Here is a 23236-nt window from a genome sequence, read left to right on the forward strand (position 1 = left end):
CCACCCCCCCCCCCCCCGCCCCGCGCTGGGAATTAAGCTGGTTGGCTATGCCAGCGTTTGAATTGTGTTGCTGATTCCTGATCACTCCTTTTCTGAGGGCTTCTGCCTTTGCCCACGTTTTTATCCTTACTTTATTTGGCTTCTGATAAAGCTTCCTCACCTGACTCTTACCCAGCTGTAGCTCCACTTTGGGAGGGAGAATTGATTAATTTTTTTTCACACCTTATTTCAAACACATTGACAACCTAATCACAGAAAAGTTTAAGTTGGTAGAGTGAACAGCAGGGTAAATGTTGCAAGAAGTGTTTCTTTCATCCCAGGGTTGAAAATGTAGTCTTTGGAAGGGAGCAACCACCCCCTGCAGCTCAGAGGTTACAAACAGGTTCGGAGTTCATTCTCCTTCTTGGACTCAGCAGATAAAATGGCCATGGACTGGTTGCTTAACCTCTCTGTGCCTTAATTCCCTGGTCTCTAAAATGGGGTGAAAAGAGTACTTATTTCAAATGAGTATTAAAGGACATTGAAAAACAACCTAAGTACTTAGCACAGTGTTGGATACATAGTAGGTGCTCAACAGATGTTAACTATAGTTCCAGGGGATACTGAGAGCATCTCTCCTGTTACCAACTCAGCACCTTCGGCAAGCCTTGGGCAGTGGGGCTTGTTTCTCTTAACCTCATTTTTCACTGGACTGGATCCAATGCCAGGTGTGACTAAGTCCCCGGTATGGCTTGATGTTGGGTTTATCACGGAAGTTAGTGTAGTTTTAGAGTTCCCCTGCCAGCCAGCCCATACTTGAAAGTTATTTCTAGATTGTGTATTGCAGCCAGCTACAGAAAGAGTAAGCAAAGTACACATTTCCAGGCTCCTGTGTTAGTCACAGTTCAGTAGAGCCCCACCAATTTGATAAATTTCAAGCCACCTTAGAGTTCTTATGGGCTCTGTATTTGGATCTTTCATTCAACCCAGCACATGTGGTCATCACTGATTTATCTCCCTGAAATATCCCTGACTTATCCATGCTCCACTTTTCTACAACCCCAGTTTTGACCTTCATTGTTGCGTGTTTTTACTTTCTTGGCATGCTGTTAAACAGTACAGGGACTCACTCCAAAGGATTTGCTATTTTTCAGGGTCAGTTTGCACCCTAAATAAGAGCAAAAAGTATCTTTTGCCTCTGGGGCTCATTTTTACTCCAAATGAACTTGATTTTTAGAAAATGTCTTTTGTTTGAGCCTATTTATTCTGTCTAAAATAACCTCACCTATTGCTGAAAACAGTATAAAAAGCTGTTTAAATGTCTGCCCCTGTTAATGTATAAGCTTCAGGAGGCTGGGAATGACTTCTGGCTGAGACAGTTTGTATCCCTGATATTTATGTACATACAGTCTGGCCCATAGGAAGCTCTTGATAACTGATTGTTGAATGAATAGGTGTAATTTTAAAGATGGATCATTTTATTTAAGAATAACTAATACTTGAATGTATTGTGTTATTTAGTCCTCTGACAACCCTACAAGCTAAGAATCAACAGGAAGCTTTTTTGGATAATGTGGCTGTCCCAAGGTCCAGGGTTGGTCAGAGCTAGTCAGTGCTGTGCTGGTGGCTTCAGGCTTGTCTGATTTGTTGAATTCCAGATGCATTTTCACTGGAGAAATTATTCAGTGCAGAAATGTTAGAAGCTATAAATATATAGACTCTAATCAAGTCCAGAGGAATTAAAATCTAACACTGAGTAAGTAAAGCCCTCACTGGAAAGCCAATAGGTTCATTAGGAAAAATTTATAAGATATAAGAAAAGATGATTAAATCTGAGCTAATAATACATTTGACATTTTTATAGAAATAGTCTGTGTGCATGGCAAAGGAGTTCACTGGTTTTATTAACCTCATTATTCAGTGTGTCGAGTTTACAATAATCTAGAAAGTTGATAACAGTAATTAAGCAGGGAAATGTGACAAACCAGAGTATCTAGGTGAGCAGCGAGGCATTGGGCCAAGTGCTGTTAACCACCTGGCAGAGATACTTGTCAGCAGAAAGAAGGAAGGAAGGAAGGGAGAAAGAAAATGAAAAGAAATAATATGATTTGCCTCTGGTCATAAGATTTATCTCTTTTCACCCATTGTGTCTCCAACCTGTGGCCTTAGTGACTAGATTTGTTTTTATTACATTGAAAGACATCTTGGCCTGGCTGTTTCCTTGGACTTGGTGATCAGCCTGGCGGACTGGAGCATGGCCATAGCCACTGGCCTGCCCTGGGCACCCATCCACTGTCTACACAGGACTCCCAGACTCACCCCACCAAAAAGCAAAGCACGCTAGAGTGATGTGGACATGTGAGACCCCACACTGAGTTCTGGTTCCATTCCTTCCCATTGAGTTTCCTAAAGTGTATTCTATAGAACATGTATCCTAAAAGGTTCTCTGTGAAAGCAAGACTTCAGAGAGCTTATGATCCTGTGCCGAGAAACAGACCAGTGCACAGGGCAATAAAAGCACCTTGGTGGGATTACAAAGCAGGGATTTTGAGATGGGAGCAGGCTCAGACTACTAGGAGTCTAAGGAAAGCATTCACAGAAGAGGGAGCATTGAGAAGAGCTTTGAAAAGTGTCCAGATTTCAAAAGATTGAGATGGGGCATTTAGGGAAGGTGCTGAAGGCCTGGGAGCATGTGGAAGCAAAAGGTCACCTGTGGATGGATGTTGAGGTCATGCAGGGGATAGTGATAGAGGAGGCTGGACAGATAAGCTGCAGCCCTAGCACAGCAAGGCTGACACGCCACAATGAGACAGTTGGCTGAGTCTGTGGATAATCAGCAGCTACTGAAGGTTTTTGAGTAAGAGAGTGATCTGATGGGAGCCCTGCTTTAGGAATGATGGGAATCTATGTCCAGGATATGACAGAATAAGTAAAGGGGAAGCAGAGATGGCAAGTAATACTCCATTTGCATAGAAGTCAAGAGGAATAGGGGCACCTGGTGGCTCAGTTGGTTAAGCGTCTGACTTTGGCTCAAGTCATGATCTCGGGGTCCTGGGATTGAGCCCCGCATCCAGCTCTGTGCTCAGCAGGGAGTCTTTTCCCTCTCCCTCTGCCCCTCCCATCCCACTCATGCTCTCTCTTTCTCTCTCAAATAAATAAATAAAATATTAAAAAAAAAAAAAGTCAAGAGGAATAGTAGTGAGACCCTAAGTTAGGGAGGAGGTGGAGAACAGTGAGGATTCATTAGCGGCTCCACGCTACAGTCCCTGCGGTCTGCCCCCATCTGTCTCTCCCACTCACTATCTCACCATCCTATGCCCCTCACAAGTGCCTTTAAGCTCCTTGAATATGCCTTGCTCTCTCTTACCACAAAGCTTTGCATTTGCTACCCATTTGCTTAAAATAACAGTTAAGATGACGATGATGATGATGATGATGGTAGACACATAGTGCTTAGTGTGTGCCTGTCACTGGTTTGTTTTCATTTCCAAGAGACCCTCATTTTTTGACTGATGCTGTGCTTTCTCTCATCTTCCATTGGGGGCTGGTACTGGTGCTAGGGAGTACTCAGTTGAGGTTGCAGGTTGGGGTATGCAGCCGTGCTAAGATTTTTGAGGCATATACCTAATTGTAACTGAACTTTATTAGAAAGTTAAAAGACTGCTATTCTGTATTTGGGGGTGTGTTTCTGTGTCTTCCTATTTTTAGAAAAATTGCAACTATACTAAAAATGACCAGAAAATTATCTCAGCATACTGTGAATACCTAAATGCAATGTTATTTTCTGTTCACCTTTGTCTGATAGCCACAGCATATAAAACAGTTCTTGGCACATAGTAAGATGATGATCTACATCTATTGAATGCTTGAAAAACTGAATGAGTGAGAGAATAAATTAATGAAATTTCTATAGAGATATGCGGCGGTTCCCAGGTCAGCTCATTTTCTTTCCTAATCAAACCTACCAAGACCACAGCCACCCACTCACAGCATGGTCTTTTATTCCTTTGGTCTTCTTGGAGGGTCACAGAGAACATGGCAGGACAAGCATGATGAGCCCAAGACCATGTTTAATGTTCCTGCCTCCCTGTGCCTGGCCTTCCATCGTCCAGCCTGTGATGGGCCAGGTGAAATACCATAAAGGCTCTGAGTGTGAGAATAGGGGAGAGGGAGAAAGGGCAGGGCTGGATATGTGTCACCAGCCCTTGCTGGTGAAGGTAATTCTAAGATGTTCTAATGGAGACTAGAACTCAGGGGACACAGCCTCTGTTGTCCTGAGTTTTGTGGACACAGACCTGCAAGCCAGCTGTCCTGTTTATAACCCCAGACTTCCAGATTTCAAGTTACTTACCAGGTGATGGTAAAAGATGTGAGTCAGCTTGGCTGAAGACACTTGGGGTGGAAGACAGAGGTTGACCAGGTGGGTGAGGAGATGAGAGGGGTTTAGAGAAGGAACCAAGGCATGTGGGCAAGAGTTCTTGACTCTTTGATCAATTTCCTGCAAAAATCTGCCAAAAAGCGGATGTGCGTCCTTCCATGAATATGAAGATTATAACTCAAAGGGAGGTAGTTTTGCTCATCTATTTTTATTTTTCTTCCCAGTTAAAGATTGCCAGGAACTAGAAAAGACAGTTTCATTCCCAGTACTAGTTGGGGAGAAACATTGCCTGAAAGTAACAGTTACAAAAAGGTTAGTTGAGTTCAAAGGAATACTTCTTTATAAGGGGGAGAAAGCATTAAGTCTTAACATGGCATAATATAACATGGTGTATATATATATATATACACACACACAGAGTTCAGAGGAATACTTCTTTATAAGGGGGAGAAAGCATTAAGTCTTAACATGGCATAATATAACATGGTATATATATATATATACATACACACACACACACATATATCAGTAATTCTATTTTTGAGTAGATTTTTCCATAAGAATGGAAATAATAATTTTCCATTCTAAAAATGGAATCATGTTTATATGCTATTTTGCACCCAAAATGAATACAGATTTTGTGGATCTGAAGCTTATAAAATTTGGAGGTCTTCTTTAAGAGACTATTTCAAAATGATGGAAACAAACATATGTACAGGGCCTGGGAAGGGGCTGTGCAAGTGAGGGGTCCCCAAGTTTAAGCTCCCTTAGCTTCTCAGTAAATCCCCCATTTTGTGCCCTGGTTCCTTTGTCTCTTTCCCCACTTGACAGTACATGATAAACATCCATGAACTTGGCTACTCTTTCACGTCCACAGAGAGGCTGCTGGGAATAGCTCATGTCGGTGAACACACATTGCACACCTCGTGTGTTCCTGGCACTGGGCCCTACTGTGAGAGGAAGTTAGGTGCCATCCATATCCGCTCTTGCCCATAAAGGAATCCCAGCATGCAGGCAACTTGGCCTCTTGGCTGGCATCTCCAAGCGGCCTGTGCACAATTCGGTTACTTCATAGGATTCTTCCTAAAAGTGGGTCCTATGGGGAGCACCACTCACCATGTTCTCACAGTGAACACAACCCAGCAGTTCATCCTGGTCATTTATTTCAAGTCAAACTCCCCAAACTGGATTTCAGGAAGATAAGTTGTACCACCTGCTGCCACTTCCCACAGTCACATTGTCTTTTTTTGCCTGAGTACATGTTCCAAAGCCTTTGTTCTCACAACATGGCTGATGGAGCATTGGCCCAAGATCTATCAAAAATAGATGTTATTATGTCAGCGATATAAATAATGTAGTTCCAGAAATGGGGAAAATGGATTTGAAGACTCTAATTAAATAGAATTCAAATGTTGTTTAAAGTTAATCACTATAGCTTCAGTTTGAATCTTCAAATCTTCGGATTAGAAGGCAATTAATCCTTTCTACTGTGTTTGAAATGCACACCATAAGGCAAAGGGAGCATTACCCCAGTTAAGTGCAATGGCAGAACAGAGCAGATGTCAAGTGTGTTTCTGTTTTAATGTATTAACTCTAATGCTGTAAGAGCAAATGCTGGGTAACCCTCACTGAAGCACCCATGGATATATTCTAAGTTATTATGAAATACTCTTTATTCATGTTTTTACATTCCTTTTTTTTTTAATACTGCAAAAGTGGGTGACTCTTTCTTAGGAACCACCCAGTGCCTCATGGCCTGGTGTCCAGGATACTGCAGGCCATATTGTCTGCAGTCCCCAGCTGACACTATTCAAAAGGAACTCTCAGGGGACCTGTTTCATGGGTACTATTCAAACTACTGTATGATGAGAACTTACTTCTTTTTTAAATACCTCCAAATAGATTGTCATCTGTTCACAGTGATTAGTCCAGATTTTAATGGGAAATTATTGGCCAACACATTAGAGGACAGTATAAAAAAAAAAGTATGGTCATTTAGTAGAATATTATGTGGCCATGAAAAAAGAAAAGGCTGTTTATATAGTGATATCAAAAAAGATCTCTAATATCTATTGTAAAATGAAGAAAAGCAGGGTGCTGAGCATAATATGCTACTATTTGTGGGGAAATGTGTGAATAGATATGTATTTGTATATGCATAAAATATCTCTGGAAGGATGAACAAGAAGAGAACTGAGTAGCTATGACACAGGGTAGGTAGAAGACTTTTCACTCTCTGTCTTTTAAAGTTTTGACCCATGTGACTGTCTTACATATTAAAAACTTAAGTTGAAAATAAAAGTATAATTAATCACCACCTACAGAAAACCTACATTTTTTTTAATGCTAGAATTCAAATCTGGCTTCTGGGCCTAAAAGTCAGGTGCTTCTGTATGCCCTTTGTGCCTTTCCTTAGAAAAATGGACCATCGGGCAACATTCCATCTTGTGTTCCTCTTACAAATAATTGGCTTTAAGAAGTTTCTCTCTGGTAACAAAATTAACATGAAGGTTTACACACATTGTAACAAGCATAGGATCTTGATCCTTGAAAAAAGGACCTCTGTTTTCTGGATAATTCATTCCGTTTTTCCTGGAGAGGGGAAGATAGTCACTAATGGCTTTGCAGGAAGCTACTAGAAACACCAACAAGAGAAGTCCAGCTGGATCCCAAACCATCTTTCTGAATTGCTGTAATGATTGGCAGCCCCCGTTGCCCCCAGAGATGGCAGGGGCCGGAATAATACTCAGGAAGTTACTGTGTGACTCCATCTAGCAAGAGCAGAGCAGTAATAGGGCCTGAACCTGTGAATATGGCGGGTCAGTCCTTCTGGGCAGAAATCCTTGCCCTCTGGAGGAGACAGGGCAGGAGGACACATAATTGCAGCAGCTCACATAGCCCTGATGCTGAGCAAAATAGTTGCAAAATGTAAATCTCCACACAGCAGATGCACATGATGAACTTTCATTTTTCAAATCTGAGATCTTTGTTATTGAGAAATCCTACCAAAAAAAAAAAAAAAAAATCAAAAGAAGACTTGCAACCATCTTTATTAGTTAGGAGTCTCACTGGCAATAAATCAAAGAACTTTATAATTGTTCCTTTTCTGTTTTGTGGGTATATCATTGAAGTTTTGTTCTCATCACATCTTATCTACCTAAAATAAATAGCAAATGATGACCTCGTCAATGGAAAATAAAAGACATTTCAGTTCATCAATAACTGGACAGTGATTAAAATAGACCCCAGAAGCCACAGCTAAAATGTGCCCTTAAAGGTCTATGCTTGTGGGAGGAAATGGATTCTTTGGCTGGTGTCTAAAAACTCTTCAGAGGCAGCTGTTCTCTAAAGACCCCCCCCCCGCCCCAACCTCAGGCTCTTCTAAATGCCCCTCATTTCAGTGCATCTCAGCATTGCTGAGAAGCTCAAACATGCTGTCTTTGTTGGGCAATATACAAAAGTCCCTGCACCCTCTTCCCACCATCCAGCATCAGCTGCTGACCAAGACGTCTGACCCCCAGATGTTGACATAAATGTAGAAACCGAAGCTCGGGGCAATTCCTTACTTGTCATTTCTTTCAGTAAGAATTTAAACACCAGCTTTGAAAATTTGAAGTGGAGAGGGCTGACAATGAAGGCAATGCCTTGAGGAAAAAAAGAATGTTAAATAAGAAAGAAAAAAAGAAAAGCTCCAATATTCTTCTTAACATGAGCATCAAGCGTCTATTTGTGTCCCAGCCACTTCTTGAGCAAAGCATTCAATTTCTATACCTCAGGCACCTCACTTGTAAAAGGGGATACAAATATTTGGCAAGAGTTAAATGAGGGAGTCAATGCCTGTTGTGAGAATTAAATGAGGGAGTCCGTGCCTCTAAAGCACAAACACATTGCATGGCACCAAGCCCACTTTCAAGAAGTGGAAGCAGTTAATAATATGGGGAAATTGGGGAAGAGGCAAAGTATAAAGCTTGCCTTGGGGGAAGACCAGGTTAGATCAGGGATGGGATCACATTTTGTTTGCCCAAGTGCAGGCTTGGAAACCAAATGGAACCATCAGCAAGAGGCTGATTGTGCGGCTCTCATCCCCCGGGCTATAACCCCTCTGGGAGTTCCCCACCCCCACCTCCTAACAGGAGCCCGCCTTGTTTACCTGCAGCTCATCGCCCTCCTGTCATCCAGGTTATTCCAGAGTTGATTTGTATCCAACTCGACTGTAATCGACACAGTTACCATGCCATAAAATCCAAGGTCACATAAAGGTAAAGATGGGCTAAAGAATCTATTACATTCAATGAAAATAATACAAATCATCTTGATAAAAAGAACAGTTATAGGAAAACACATAAACTCAAGCAACACATCACCTTTTTTATGGGATTTGATGGCTCGCTTCCCTTCCTTATGGCACATGGGCCTTCGCTTATCTGAGGCGGGGATTCTCCTTTGTTGTTTTCCATGACAACAGTGAAAAGAGCTATTCCTGGCAACTATTTAGGGACTCATGTATAATGAGAAGGATGGATTTCAGGTAAATAATTTCTTAAAAGGCACTTCAGGGCAGAAGATTGTTGCTATCAGTTTTATGGGCTGCAGATGTCTTCTCATAAGAAAAGTGAAGCTTGAACTCAGTGACATGGTAGAGGATGGGTTTTTTTTGGTCCTTGTCCGTGTGCAAACAGGCCCTGGACCAGAAAGGGGGAAGGTTCTATCTGGACTGTTAAAGGCCTGCTAAGACAACCTGGCATTAATTTTGATTTCACTGGCTTTTCCATTACTGCTTTGTGTTTTGAGCACTCCACTTCTCCTAGAGCTGATATGATTGTTTCCCTTTAAAGGTGTCTAAAAAGTCTTGTAGTTTATTTACTAAGCTGTTTTAAGTTAATCCAGCAAAAGGCCAGTATAACAAGGTAAGCAGATCCTGGTCCATATCTGGTCAGCCATGCCTCGGAAAGATAACAACGGCAGAAATAAATATGTCACACCGGTGTGAGTTCTGCCCACCTACCCCAGCATTGCATGGGCCGCTTCAGCATTTTGGCTTCATACTGCACTTCTTGTTGAATGGCTCAGCACGGAGTTCAGATTTGTGGGCTCCTTTTACGGGCCAGTCTCTTGTACAATCTCCCTAACTCCAGCCTTCTAGCTTATGGGGGTCTTTGGAGAAAAGGTCTGTAGCCACGCAGTTCCATCTTTCCAAATAGTTAGGGATCCATCATTATTTGTTAGTTTTTTGCCTCTTTATGGCATTGCGTTCCAGGGCCTAGGGATGTCTTTGGCAATAGGAACTTAGGATTCCTCTTTCTCTGTTAGGAATGTAGGTGGGAAGCCATGATTAGCAGGGCAGATTTATCTGAGTGGCTAGACATCTGACAAAATCATGCTCTCTGTGCATTTGCATTTGTACAGGAGTGTTCTTGAAAACGTAATGTCTTTCAGGGGAGACAGAATCCATGGTCCATAATATAGCTATTATTTTTGTATGAATGTCCTGAGCCCAATTTGGTGAAATACATCTAATTTTGAGGAGAGGCATTGCTAGAAATTCTCTGGCAGGAAAAAAAAAAAATGTATTCGTTCTCCTTCCTCCATGTTACAGAGCGTGTCTCCTTGTTTTTTTCATGGCTCTTAAAGGGCCACAAAAATTTTTTAGCTTGAGCAAAGAACCATGCCTTCCAGCACAATTTAGACAAGGGAGGCACTGTCTGGAGGGAAGATGGCATATGTGGTTTAAACCTCCACCTCTGCTCACCACCATGGAAGGGCTTTTCTGCATGGGGAGGGGGCAGCAACACCAGGAAGGGGAATTCAAGTTTGCCTAAGTTATGATTAATTGCAACAGTGCTGTGCCTTCATTTAAGAAAAAGATGACAAAAAAGCAAAAGACAAAAAGTGATGTTGCAGACATGCAGGCAAATATTATGTTACCCCTGTATTTTTCGTTTTGCAAAAGAATTTGGCATCTGGGTACCTTACAGCACAATGAAAACTGCATCGAATTTTTAAAACATGTTTCACACACAGTGTAATCAGAAAACGTATTGTCCAAAACTTCAAATATATATGTATTATATATATGTTGTATGTATATATTGATAGATGGAATTTTTATTTTTTATGCAAACACTGCATACAAAGCATCATTACAAATGTTTAAATAACACATTGTTTACCTTCTCTAGAGCTGCATTGTGTGAGCAAGGCAGGAAAATATCCCATGTTCCAATAAGATGGACCTCCTGACATTAGACAAAAAATATCTACTTAACCTCTAGACCATGATTGACATACTGGATGTATCCGCAATGAGCCTTAGTACCCTGCTAACCATATTTTCATATGCACACGGTATTGATCTGCTTGGGTTCCAGCTCACTAACCCCAGCTGCTCCCAACAACAGAGAGAAGATGCTGAATAAGCAAAGGAAAGGAGGGACAGGCTTAGGGGACTAGTCCTTTTCTGTTCACTCGGTAAGCTTATGTGATGTTCAGCTGCAGCAACAGCCAAAACTGCAGTGCAAGCCTGCCTGCGGGAGAATATTGAAAAAGTGAATGCTTGATACCACACTGGGGAGTTACACTGGGGGCCCACAGCATCAGAACCTGATGCAGACCATGCATTTATCCCTTCCTCTTGCCCTGGGATCCTAGGGGGAGTTCTCTTGCCTTTGTTCTCCCATAGCCAGAAACTGATGGAAGGTGGGCATTCTAAGGACTTCCATGTGTTGTTGTTTGCCATCTCCCTACTAGTATCTCAGTTTTCTCATCTGTAAAATGATAGTATCCACCTCTCTGAGCTGTTGTGATGATTAAATGAGACAATGTGTGTAAAGTATAATGCTTGGCGTGAGGCGACCCTTCATAAAATGGTCCCTGCTGCTGTCATTGGGCTCTCTGGGCTGATGATGTAAGGCTACATCTAGAGCTGATGGAGACCCCAAAGAACAGAGAAAATAAGACTTCCTCAGACACCCTTGCTGATTTGCTTCAGTTTCTCTATAAAAGGGTAGACAAACTTGGGGGTTCCCTTCCAATTAGACTTGGAAGCCTCCAAGGGCTGGAATATCTGTTGGCTCTTTCAAGGCCCTGCATTTTCAATCTGCCATGTTAGGGTTTACTGTGTTATGCCTCACAAATTGAAAAAAAAAATTGTTTTAAGCTGGGTATTTGTTCTTTGAGCCGTTTTATGTAGGACAGCATTAAGGGGGGGAAAGTGCATATATATATAATATAATAATATATATATATAATATATAATATATATATATATATATTCCCAAGCAATTAACTTGCTTGTGGAAATGGATATGAGCAAACCCAGAAATGCAATACATTTTCCCACTTAAAATGAGGAAGTGATTTTGATTCAACATTGCAAATACTGCATTGTTGTCCAGTTATGGAGAAGCCTACAAACATGAATCTAAATAGAGCCAATGTTTTTGGATGATTACTATCTATATCCTATCTAAATATGAAAGTTTTTTTCCCCTCTGAGTAGTTAAATATGGAGAGATGCTGAGATAGAGGAGTTTCACGTCTAATTGATGTGACAGTCTCTTTCTCAAGAGGTGGTTAATGCTGTGATAGATTAAGAGCACATTTCTTTCAGTGTTCACAGCAGATCCAACAACTGGCTTTCTTCAGCCTCCTTAAAAAATGCATGACATCCAAAGCTAAAGTCTTGAAGACCAAAGGCTGACGTGGATGCCTTGTTTCATAACTGGCAGTATGAAACAGAACCCTTCTCATGGTCTCCCTGGTTCCTGCCTCTGCTCAGGGTAGGAGATCTTTAGCTCTCTCCATCAGAGGTTGAAGTGGGGGATGTTTCTCTTCTACCAACTATGCTTCTGTGTTTTATGCCTTTTCCCTGTTTCTCTTGTTACTTAGAACCCCTCCAGTCTACCCCATTCTCTGTGGCCCAAAGTCATTTGGAAGCCACAGTTCAACTTCCCCGCAGCAGGAGAGAATTGGGAGGTTTTAGCCTCCTGATGCTCCTTTAGCTGGGCATTAGATGCAGTGCTTTCCAAACAAGGATGTGTTCTGAGGCCATAGAGATGTTTGGATGTGTAGTGGTGTTTGGATCATCTTCTTCAGTGACAAAAGGTCAGGGGTGCCCAACCTTCTGCAGTGTGTGGAAAGTCCACACAACGATGGGCCCTCCCAATGCCAGTAGCATCCCCATTGCTTCTTGACTCTTCTAGACCTTTTTTTTTTTTTTTTTTAGAGAGAGAGAGAGAGCATGTAAGCAGGGGTGGGGGTGGGGGAAGAGGGTGAGGGAAAGAGAGAATTTTTTTTTTTTTTAAGATTTTTATTTATTTATTCATGAGAGACAGAGAGCGAGGCAGAGGGAGAAGCAGGCTCCCAAGGAGCAGAGAGCCCGATGCAGGACTCGATCCCAGGACTCTGGGATCATGACCTGAGCCGAAGGCAGACGCTCAACCATCTGAGCTACCCAGGCGCCCGGAAAGAGAGAATCTTAAGCTGGCTCAGTGTTAATTCTGTCTGGGAGCTCAATCTCACAGCCCTGAGAACATGACCCAAGCCGAAATCAAGAGTCAGATGCTGAACCAACCAAGCCACCCAGGAGCCCTTCTTCTAGACTCTTTCTAAGTCACTCTTCTTTCAGGCCCCTCTCTTTAGAACTTCCCCCCAGCCCCATTTCCACCAGAGGCCTAAGTAAGCTCTCTGCATGGTAGTGTTAACTCTGTGTATAATCCCAGCCTCCAATTTGGGCAAGACCCAACTATCGCTCCTGACTTCTTGCTGATGACATTATTTATGGGCACAGAATTAAATAAAAAGGACTGAGGACAAATGTCTGACTCTATTATCTGCACCCCCATGTCCCTCTTTTTGGTGCTGTCCCCTCTTTCCCCTCATCTCTCACCTCTGGCCCCAGCCCCACTACTTGACAGGCTGCTTGCATCTTGCTTCTCCCTGCTTGCCCTGTTGGTGTGGCACCCCTTTTCTCTACCAGTGGAGACTTTTTATGCCTGGACTCCAAATCCGCTGTTGTGAGTTTGGATGAGAAATGCTCCTCTAGTGTGGTTATCACTGAGTGGCAGGATTACAGGTGATTTTTATTTTCTCCTAGTTACATGATTCTAACTTTATTTTTTAACAATGGGCACACATAGTCTTACATACTCTCCTCTTTGTCTTTTTCTTTAATTATATAAGGAATATATAAATACATTTTTGTTATTGGAAAAAAACAACAGAGGTATTTGGGGTAGAAGGCAACCATCCCACTTCCCCATCCCCCAATTTATCCTCTCCAGAATTTGTTATCAGTTTGGTGTATATCATTCCAGGAGTTTTCTATGCATTTACCTATAAATATATGCATATATCAGTTACAAACTCAGGGAAAAAAATAAAGGTTAACAGACGGTTATTTCTGGGCAACTGTGTGGTCCACCATCTTGGTTAGTCTCCATCATAATCTGTCTGTCCTGAGATTCCCTTTTAAGTTCCTTCTCTGCCTTCTCAGGGCCCAGTGGCCCTTCTTTGGAACCGTTATCCTGGCCACCCTCCATCCTTCTTCAAAGCCACTGCTTTTCCCTAAAGTCTTCTTAGCTTTTCACAAACCCATAATTCTGCCATATCAGCACATTGAAGTGATCTGTTCCTATTCATGTCACTACCAGATGCCTTTCTGAGGAGGGAGTCAAGAGTCAGATGTTCAAATATCAGGCGATAACATACAGGTGGCCACCATCTTCTTCTGGGTGTCTTAGAATTATACCTCATATATACTTAAAACAATTTCCTTTTCATCATATATTCTCTGTAGCATGACATCTCAATTTTAACAGGTTTTAGCGGAGATGAAAGACATTTTTACCACCTTTTACAATTTACAAATAATAAAACTATATGGTCAGTTTTTCATCCCCAGGGCAGACAGTGTCCCCTTAGACACATAGTTGACCATCTGATACGTGGAAAAATCCAACTGAGAAGCAACAGCTAAAAATAGAATCCAGAAAAGCAATGAGTCATGGCCTAAATGAACAAATACGTTAAACAATATATTAGATAGAACAAACTCGCCAAAGGAGCATTGAGGCTGGCTTAAGGTAATCTTCACCATTTTAGGATGAAGAGGTTAGACGGGGCTCAGGGATATAGGGGATCAAGAACACTTTTTTGTAACTTTATTATTTGCATTTTTTTCCTCTTAAAGATGTGATCTGCCCCCCTCCCTCACACACACACACACTTTAGTCCTAAAATAAAGATTCATTCAGACTGATTTTTTTTCTCCCTTAAATGGCTATAAACCTATAGCAGAAATAGATAAACAGTGTGGCTCTGTGGGCTTAGCAAGACAGTAACATCTATGCTAATCCCTGATCAGCCAGGTGCTTGCCCCCTGGGTGACCTTGAAGTAAGACCAGCCTCCCCACTCTTCCTAGTCTCCACTTGCTTCCCAAGATAGTAACATTAGCGTGCTCTTCTGCCCGCCCTGGGCTCTGGGGTAGGCTAACAAATGAAAACATGGGAAAGCCTTTTGCAAAAAGGAAGCCCTTGGTGACACAGGCATGATTAAAAGAGACAGGTCAGCTCAGACAGGAAGCTCTAAATCCTGACTGTGGCTCCATCCCCAGTCACAACCCAGTCACCCCAGCTGGGTGTCAGTCTCCTGCTTGCAGCTAGGGGGAAAACAAAGATGAAACAGTCAGTCTCACTGGGCAGACGTGACTAAACCACGAGAAAAATCAGACAACTGTACTGGAAAATAACTAGTGTCACCACAAATGTCACAGAATATAATTTCTGCACTTGGAGTTTAAAATATACTAAGCCCGATTTCCCACCTCCCCAGACTGTGCCTTGTCAGGACTGCAGCTCTTGGTCTCAAGGTAGCATTTCATTCTAGCCCGCTTGGTATTACTTATTGTTTCATACATATTTGTCTTCACTGGTGTGTTAACTCCTTTTTTTTTTTTTTTTAAAGATTTTATTTATTTATTTGACAGAGACAGAGATAGCGAGAGCAGGAACACAAGCAGCGAGAGTGGGAGAGGGAGAAGCAGGCCTCGCCTTGAGAAGGGAGCCGGATGTGGGACTCGATCCCAGGGCCCTGGGATCATGACCTGAGCTGAGGGCAGACGCTTAATGACTGAGCCACCCAGGCGCCCTGGTGAGTTAACTCCTTGTGGGAGAGAGTCACATGCTTCTCTTAATATCTAACAATTCATCGACATATAATGATCTTTCTCTTTTTTTTTACATCTTTGAAATGTAATGCATATACCATACATTCACCCATTTACAGTATACAATTCAATTTTTAGTGTATATTTAATTTTTAGTATATTCACAGAGTTATGAAACCAACACCACAATCAATTTTAGAAACACTGTACTTGGGCGCCTGGGTGGCTCAGTCGGTTAAGCATCTGCCTTCGGCTCAGGTCATGATCCCAGGGTCTTGGGATTGAGCCCTGCATCAGGCTCCCTGCTCAGCAGGGAGCGTGCTACTCCGTCTGCCTCTCCCCCTGCTTGTGCGCACTCTCTCTCTCTCTGTCAAATAAATAAATAAAATCTTTAAAAAACAAAACAAAACCCTGTATTCTTTAGCTTTTAACCCCCAAACTTCCCAGCTCTAGGCAACCACTCATCTACTTTCTGTCTCTGTAGGTTTGCCTATTCTGAACATTTCATATAATTGGAACCATACAATATGTGGTCCTTTGTGTCTGATTTCTTTCAATTATAATATTTTCAAGGTTCATCCATGTTGTAGCATGTATCAGTATTTCATTCCCTTTTATAGCTAAATAATATTCCGTTGCCTGACTATACTATATTTTATTCATTCATTAAGTGGTGGACATTTGGATTATTTTCACTTTGGGGCTGTTGTGGATAATGCTGCTATAAATGTTTGCAAGCAAGTCTTTGTGTAGATACATACATTTATTTCTCTTCCATGTATAGCTAGGAGTGGAATTGCTGGTCAAATGGTAACTCTATGTTTAACCCTTTGAGGAACTGTCAGACTGTTTTTCAAAGTGGCTGCATCATTTTACACTCCTATCCACTGTGTATGAGGGTTCTGACTTCTCCACATCCTTGCCAACAATTGTTATTTTTTGATTCTAGCCATCCTAGTGGGTGTTAAGTATTATCTTGTTGTGGTTTCAATTTAAATTTCCCCAGTGATAAAGAAGATGTGGTGTGTGTGTGTGTGTGTTTGTGTGTGTGTGTGTGTGTACACACAATGGAATATTACTCATCTGTCAAAAAGAATGAAGTCTTGCCATTTGCGATGATGTGGATGGAACAAGGGGGTATTATGCTAAGCGAAATAAATCAGTCAAAGAAAGACAAATATCATGTGATCTCACTCATACATGGAATTTAAGAAACAAAACAGATGAACCTATATAGGGGAAGGGATGGAAATATAAAACTAGACAAAATCAAAGAGGGAGGCAAACCATAAGAGACTCCTAACTATAGGAAAAAAACTGAGGGGAGGTGGGTGGGGGGATGGGGTAACTGGGTGATGGGCATTAAGGAGGGCACGTGATGTAATGAGCACTGGGTGTTATACACAACTGATGAACCATTAAACTCTATCTCTGAAACTAATAATATACTATATGTTAATTAATTGATTTTAAATAAAATAAAAAATAAATAAATTCCCCCATGGCTGAGGATGTTGAGTTTCTTTCTTTGTGCTTCAAGGCCATTTGTGTACCTTCTTTGGAGGAATATCTATTCAAATTTCTAACTGGGTTATCTTTTCATTATTGAGTTGTAAGAGTGCTTTGTATATTCTGTATACAAGTCCGTCATCAGATATATGTTTTGTGAGTATTTTCTCCCAGTCTGTGGGTTGTCTTTTCATTTTCTTGATAGTGTACTTAGAAGCACAGAAGTTTTTAATTTTGATGACATCAAATTAATCTATTTTTTCTTCTGTTGAGTGTGTTTTTGATGTCGTTTCGTAAGATTCCATTGCCAAATTCATGGTCATGAAGATTTACCCTTATGTTTTCTCCTAGGAGTTTTATAGTTTTAGCTCTTAAATTTAGAATTTTGATCTATTTTGGTTTAGTTTTTGTGTGTGGTTATAATGATCTCTGAACACATGACTGTTAACTGTACATTTATTATATAATCGAAAGAAAGTTCAAGCTGAGTTGTACATTTATTAATCATTCAAAGAGTATTTATTGAGAGCCTACTAAGTGCCAGGTATTTGGCACAAAAATGGGCAAAGCAATTGAACCTTGCTCTTACTCAGTCCTTAATGTAGTGTGAGAGACATTTAGTGGCATTATCTCATGAACAGGAGCAAGTGCTACCAGAGGAAACAATCACAAACAATGAATCACAGAACACTGCATCAGAAACTAATGATGTACTGTATGGGGACTAACATAACATAATAAATGTAAAAAAAATAAAGTCTTGGAGAATTACAAAAACAAAAAAGAGGAAATATAAGGTGTTTAAAAGAGTTCAGCCTAGGTACCTGATCCAGTCTGGAAGGCCAGGGGAAGGCAGTGATCTGAGGGGGAGGAAACGGAAGATAGGCAAGTGTGGGGTGAAGGATGGAAAGAATGCTCTTGTTAGAAGAAACCATAATGATCATGAGAAAGGGGGATGGGAAGAGATGAAATTAGAGGAGGGCAAGGGACAGAAAGAGCAAGACCCTTTAATAAACACTTCCTATATGCCAAGTATTGTAAGCTGTATTTTTTCTTTTAAAAAAATTTTTTAAAGATTTTATTTATTCACTTGAGAGAGAGAACGAGCAGGGAAAAGAGGTAGAGGGAGTAGCAGGCTCCTGCTGAGCAGGGAACCAGACGTGGGGCTCGATCGCAGGACCCTGGGATCATGACCTGAGCCAAAGGCAGACGCTTAACTGACTGAGCCACCCAGGTGCCCCCCATAAGCTGTATTTTTTTTCATAGAGTTTTCATTCCAACCCTGGGAGGTAGGGTCATTATGCATTTCTTGAATGAGGAAACTGTAGCTCAGAGAGGTTAGGCAAATAGTAGGCCTACCCAGCTAGCAGGTGGCAGAGCTGGGACACAAACCCAGGGCTGCTAAGTCTACATCCTGCTTTTATGGACCTGCTACATTGCCTCTGCTCAGAACTGGAGTCAAGGAACCTGTGAGGTTTAGGTTTAGACACGAGTGGCCTTCACTGAGATATTTTAGTCAAGAATCCTAGCTAGTCTAGGGGCGCCTGGGTGGCTCAGTCGTTAAGCGTCTGCCTTCAGCTCAGGTCACAATCCCAGGGTCCTGGGATCGAGCCCCGCATCCGGCTCCTTGCTCTGCAGGGAGCCTGCTTCTCCCTCCCCTCCCCGCTTGTACTCTCTCACTGTGTCTCCTTCTCTTTCTCTCTCTCTCAAATAAATAAAATCTAAAAAAAAAAAAAAAAAAAAGAATCCTAGCTAGTCTGGAAGAAACAGACAAGAGCACATACACATAGGGCCAGAGTCTCCTGGCCTGTGAAAGTGTGGAAATGCCAGCTGCCCTAGTTCATTAGGAAAAGCCTAGTCACCCTTGTTGTCAGTAATTCAAGTTTAACTGTCACTCTTAGCATAGAAGACACACTCTAGGACAAAGCCCTTCGGAGTCTCATGGCCTCAGTATGGGGGTCACAGTGCTTTCTGTCCAAGTGTTTGATGTGAGGTCATTCTTTGCTTACCCCAAGGACTTAAAAAACTGGACCACAACATTGAACATTGATAGTTGTTGCCTTGACCAGAGTGACTGATGTTCTGGTTAAAGAAAACCAATGAATTAATTGTACCCTCCTCTCCAAAGAGACCTCAGCCTTTTCAAGGCAGGATTGCCAGTGTGGTTACGTGAATCTGAACTCTGCAGGAGCCTGGAGAGACTGATAGAGCAGGAAACTCTAGACTCCGATGAAATTTCCCACCTGATTACCCAGAAGCAAGCAGGCTGGCGTGGCCATACAGCTGTAGTGACAGCCAAATGCCCTCCTTCTCTGCAAGTTGCAGGCTTTTAGCTTTCGGATTCTGTCCAGCTGGAAGCTCAGGCAGGGATGATAAAGCAGAGCTATAGAAAAGCTTTATGAAAAGCAATCTGTTAAAAGCAGACAAGGAAAGTTGTTTGTCTTAGACTACAACGCTTCTTGAAGTTTCTGGGTTTCCCTCCCCCTGCCCTGAGCCAGCTTTTCTCTGCTTCTCTGTGAGTTTGAAAATGAGACCAGGGATACACTGGCTTCAGCAATGAGCTTTTGCTCGTTGAGTGTGTAACTGAGTGCGAGGACACTTGCCGCTCGTGTAACTGGGCCTCACCAACTCGTTCGTTTATTCCAGCTCTTATTTTGTCTTACTCTGTTTTGCAGTAAAGAAGCAGTGCCACGGGCGCCTGGGTGGCTCAGTTGGTTAAGCGACTGCCTTCGGCTCAGGTCATGATCCTGGAGTCCCAGGATCGAGTCCCGCATCGGGCTCCTTGCTCAGCGAGGAGTCTGCTTCTCCCTCTGACCCTCCCCACCTCATGCTTTCTCTCTCTCTCAAATAAATAAATAAAATCTTTAAAAAAAAAAAAAGAAGCAGTGCCACAACCTCAAAATGCCAGCAAGGCCCAGGGAAGTTCCATAAATGATGGAAATGGGCTGTAACTTAGGCGAAAGGGAGCAGTATAAACTGGAAAAAAAAAAAAATCTCCAGGGAAACCAGAGATTCTTTCTCTTGAAGGGGCAGCAGCTACTGAGCACCAGTTCATTGTTTCCATGCAAAACTTGGGCCAGTGTTGGCAGATCTTATCACTTTTTCAAGAAATTCAGAAATCCTGAATTTTACCGGACATTTCTGTATTCTAAAGTCACATGGGGACCAGGCCGGTTGAAGGGTACGTCCAGCTTCATAGGCTACCAGCTTGCAACCTCTGTAAAATAGCGTGGGCCTTGAAAATACAAGCTCAGGATTCAGTGAACTAAATTTGTATTTTGTGCTAACTGCAGACCTTGAGTAAATTATCTAATCTTTGTGTCATTATCATCAATTAAAAATGTATCTATTTGAGTATTAAATGTGCTTAGAACAATGCCTAACCTCTAGTTAACTTCCCATAAAGATTACTTCTATTCTACATTGATTCCTTTGAAAAGACAATCCTCCCTTCTTGAAGAGCAGGTTTGCAAAGACTCCTCTGCTGAAAACTGCCCAGCAACAAGCCCTGCTGGGAGTGGTGGAGCTGTAAGCTCAGTGGAGCTGCCACTTGCTTTCCTGCAGCTCATCCAAGGCCAGAACCCAGCTCCTCCCCCATCAGGCATGCCCAGAAACTATAGATCCTGCTTTAATTACCAGCAATTAAGCCAGCTTCAGCCTGTAGTACAGGATCAGGCTCTGCACAGTAGCCTCCTGAGGCCCCTATAGGAACACGTCTCAGCCCTTCAGGACTTCCTCCGCCCCCAGCCATTTATTTAGTCTCTATCCCCCACCCCATGCAAACAACCCCACTGTCAGAAACATGTGAGCCAGGGAAATCTGAAGACCTGGGCAGGGGTCCTCCTTTAGCTGCATTCTAAACCCCCACATCAAAACAGGAGTTCTCCAAGGTAAACCATAGCTCACACCATTCTCTTTGGATTGCATAATGTGAGATGAAGACCCTGTCCTGGTCAGTACATTTTCTTCTTTTGGTATAATACATTTGTAAGAGGGAATTATTTTCTCACAGTCAGGAAGGAACTAATACATTCACTCTAGTGAAAAAGAAAATTGAGAAGAAAAATAAAATCTAATATGGGAGAAAGAAAGAGTAGGAATGGTAAATGTATTTTTTTACAGGAAGACCTTCTTCATAAACATTGAGTGAGTCAGTTTTTGTGGTGAGGGTTGTAGAGGAAGACTGGCAATCTAGACAGTTCTCCAGCCATGCCATTCTGGTCTCAGCTGACACCTGTGCAGACTTTAAATAGTATATTGGTGAATACCTCGGGACTCGGGCTTGGAGATAGATGCTTTCTGAAATGCTCTTGGACATAGGCAGGGAGGGGATGCTTAAGTAAAGGAAGCTGGATTTTCCCTCCCCTTAGAGCCCTGCATTTCTGACTCAGGCTGAAACAGCTTAGAAGAGTCCTCTTTACTAGCTTTTGTTTACAGCATGGGTCTCAAGGCTGCTCTTCCTCGCCCCTGGGGATACTAAGCATGTGGCCCACACCTGCTCTGGACTCTGGGGCCCTGAGGCCAGATGAAGTTGGTGCTCAGGGAAGCTGAGCTGCCTCCATCTGTGACCCAAGGTTACAATGAGCCTCTGGGAGGGTGAGGCAGGAACTTCCATGCTCTCCACTGCACAGATGGCTTTGTTCTATTTACAGATCAGGAGTCAATGGCATTTTGCAATTCACTAGTTCAGTAGTTCTTAATGTCTGTCATGCTAGTTAAAAAACAGACTTAATTAGAATTTAACAAAGTTTTAAGATGAAGATTTAATGTAGCTTCCTTGCATATATAAATCTTAAGGCACGTCTGTGTCTACCTAGATAATTCAGACAAGGAAACTCAGACCACCTTAATCAGTGTGATTATCTATCTCAGCAGACTCTTGTCCCTTCTTTCCTTTTGTAAAAATTAAATCATAACACAAGCTCTTATTCACTGAACATCTGTGTGACCGGTCACTAGGTGCTTCACCTCTCTGTTCTTTTTCCTATCCTGTAACCTCGTTAATTTTTTTTCTACCAAACGTTACAGCCTCATTGAGCATAAAGTTAGTCACACAAGGAAAAAATAACATATAAATGCATACCAAGCTTATTCAAGTCCTAATCTTTCAGAAATCATGAGACATCAATTAGAAGTAAAGTTAATAAATTAGTAAAATTAATAAAAAGTAGTGGTCATTTGCAGAGGTCTGGGAAGCCATGGTGACACAAACAAGTGGTTCCGTTCCAGGCGGGGGGTGCCAAGTGTAAACTCACTGCACAGGAAAATTCATGCACAAATCAAAACATGTTTCTGAGCAAGCTTTTTTACTGCAGTGGTAAATGGGGTCACATGATGAGAGAGAATTCAACTGATAGAATGCTCTGTCAGAAATGTTAAGAGCAATCCCATAGGACTAGCCCTCTCTTATTTTATCCCATCCCAGATTACAGTGCTTGGATCTCTGCTTACTTAGGACAAATGGGATTACTCTCTGTTTCATTAGTTGCAAAATTAAGGGGTTGGACTAGATACTCCCTGGAATCCTTTCTGGCTGTAATATCCTGAAGTCTAAGACATCTTTTCTTTACTTATTCTCTAACCTCCCCACATGACTCCATCTCTACTTCATGTGATTGCACAAGCCCTGTAGCCTCATCGCCATGGAGGATGAGTTAGCCAGTTGAGAGATTATCCCTTGACCATTGGTATTTCAGCACCACGGAGAGTGATGCAGGCACTAAACCATCCCCATCCCACTTTACCTTCACTTTGAGGTGATATGCCTATATCACAGAATGCACACACGCACACAATTACATTAGGCCCCCCTGAAGTATTAATATTTATAATTATAAATATATAAAGTTTATTATATATTATGTAATGTTTTTACATGTTTTATATATATATATAATATATATATGAAAACCACTCACAGAAATGAAGCCATTTCAATAGATACATCCAACTCTGTTTGTTCCCTTAGCCTTAACTCAGTTATCACATTTAAGCAAAAACATTTTCTTGTGTAGCCAAGCCCCTATGCCACTGTAGAATATTAGAGGCCAGTAGGTGTTTCTTTCCAACATAGAAAGTCTTCTGCAGTATCAATGATGGGTGGCTATCAGGCTTCTTCCTGATTATCTCCAGGCACAGAAAGGTTCGTACTTCATTGGGGAGTGTAAAAAATCTATTAGAAAGTCTTTCTGAAAGAGAAAGAAAA

At 41.9% G+C, this 23236-nt stretch overlaps 1 long non-coding RNA gene across 2 annotated transcripts in view; it reads right to left on the minus strand.

Moving 5' to 3' along the window:
- The window catches only part of LOC145722690 (uncharacterized), a 144993-nt gene that overhangs the window by 2621 nt on the left and 119136 nt on the right, over positions 1 to 23236 (minus strand). The window contains exons 6-10 of one of the 2 annotated variants that reach the window (XR_014147137.1): positions 8508 to 8568; positions 7924 to 8001; positions 7162 to 7359; positions 5474 to 5670; positions 4331 to 4646 (exon numbers count right to left, since the gene is read on the minus strand). This is a non-coding gene — a long non-coding RNA (uncharacterized LOC145722690). Of the gene's footprint in view, positions 1 to 4330; positions 4647 to 5473; positions 5671 to 7161; positions 7360 to 7923; positions 8002 to 8507; positions 8569 to 22994; positions 23220 to 23236 lie in introns of those variants that run through there. The other variant, XR_014147135.1, reaches the window with a different exon arrangement.

Source organism: Leptonychotes weddellii, chromosome 7 (genome assembly GCF_054177405.1).
Source record: "Leptonychotes weddellii isolate Sample4059 chromosome 7, ASM5417740v2, whole genome shotgun sequence".
In the NCBI taxonomy this organism is placed as follows: Eukaryota; Metazoa; Chordata; class Mammalia; order Carnivora; family Phocidae; genus Leptonychotes; species Leptonychotes weddellii.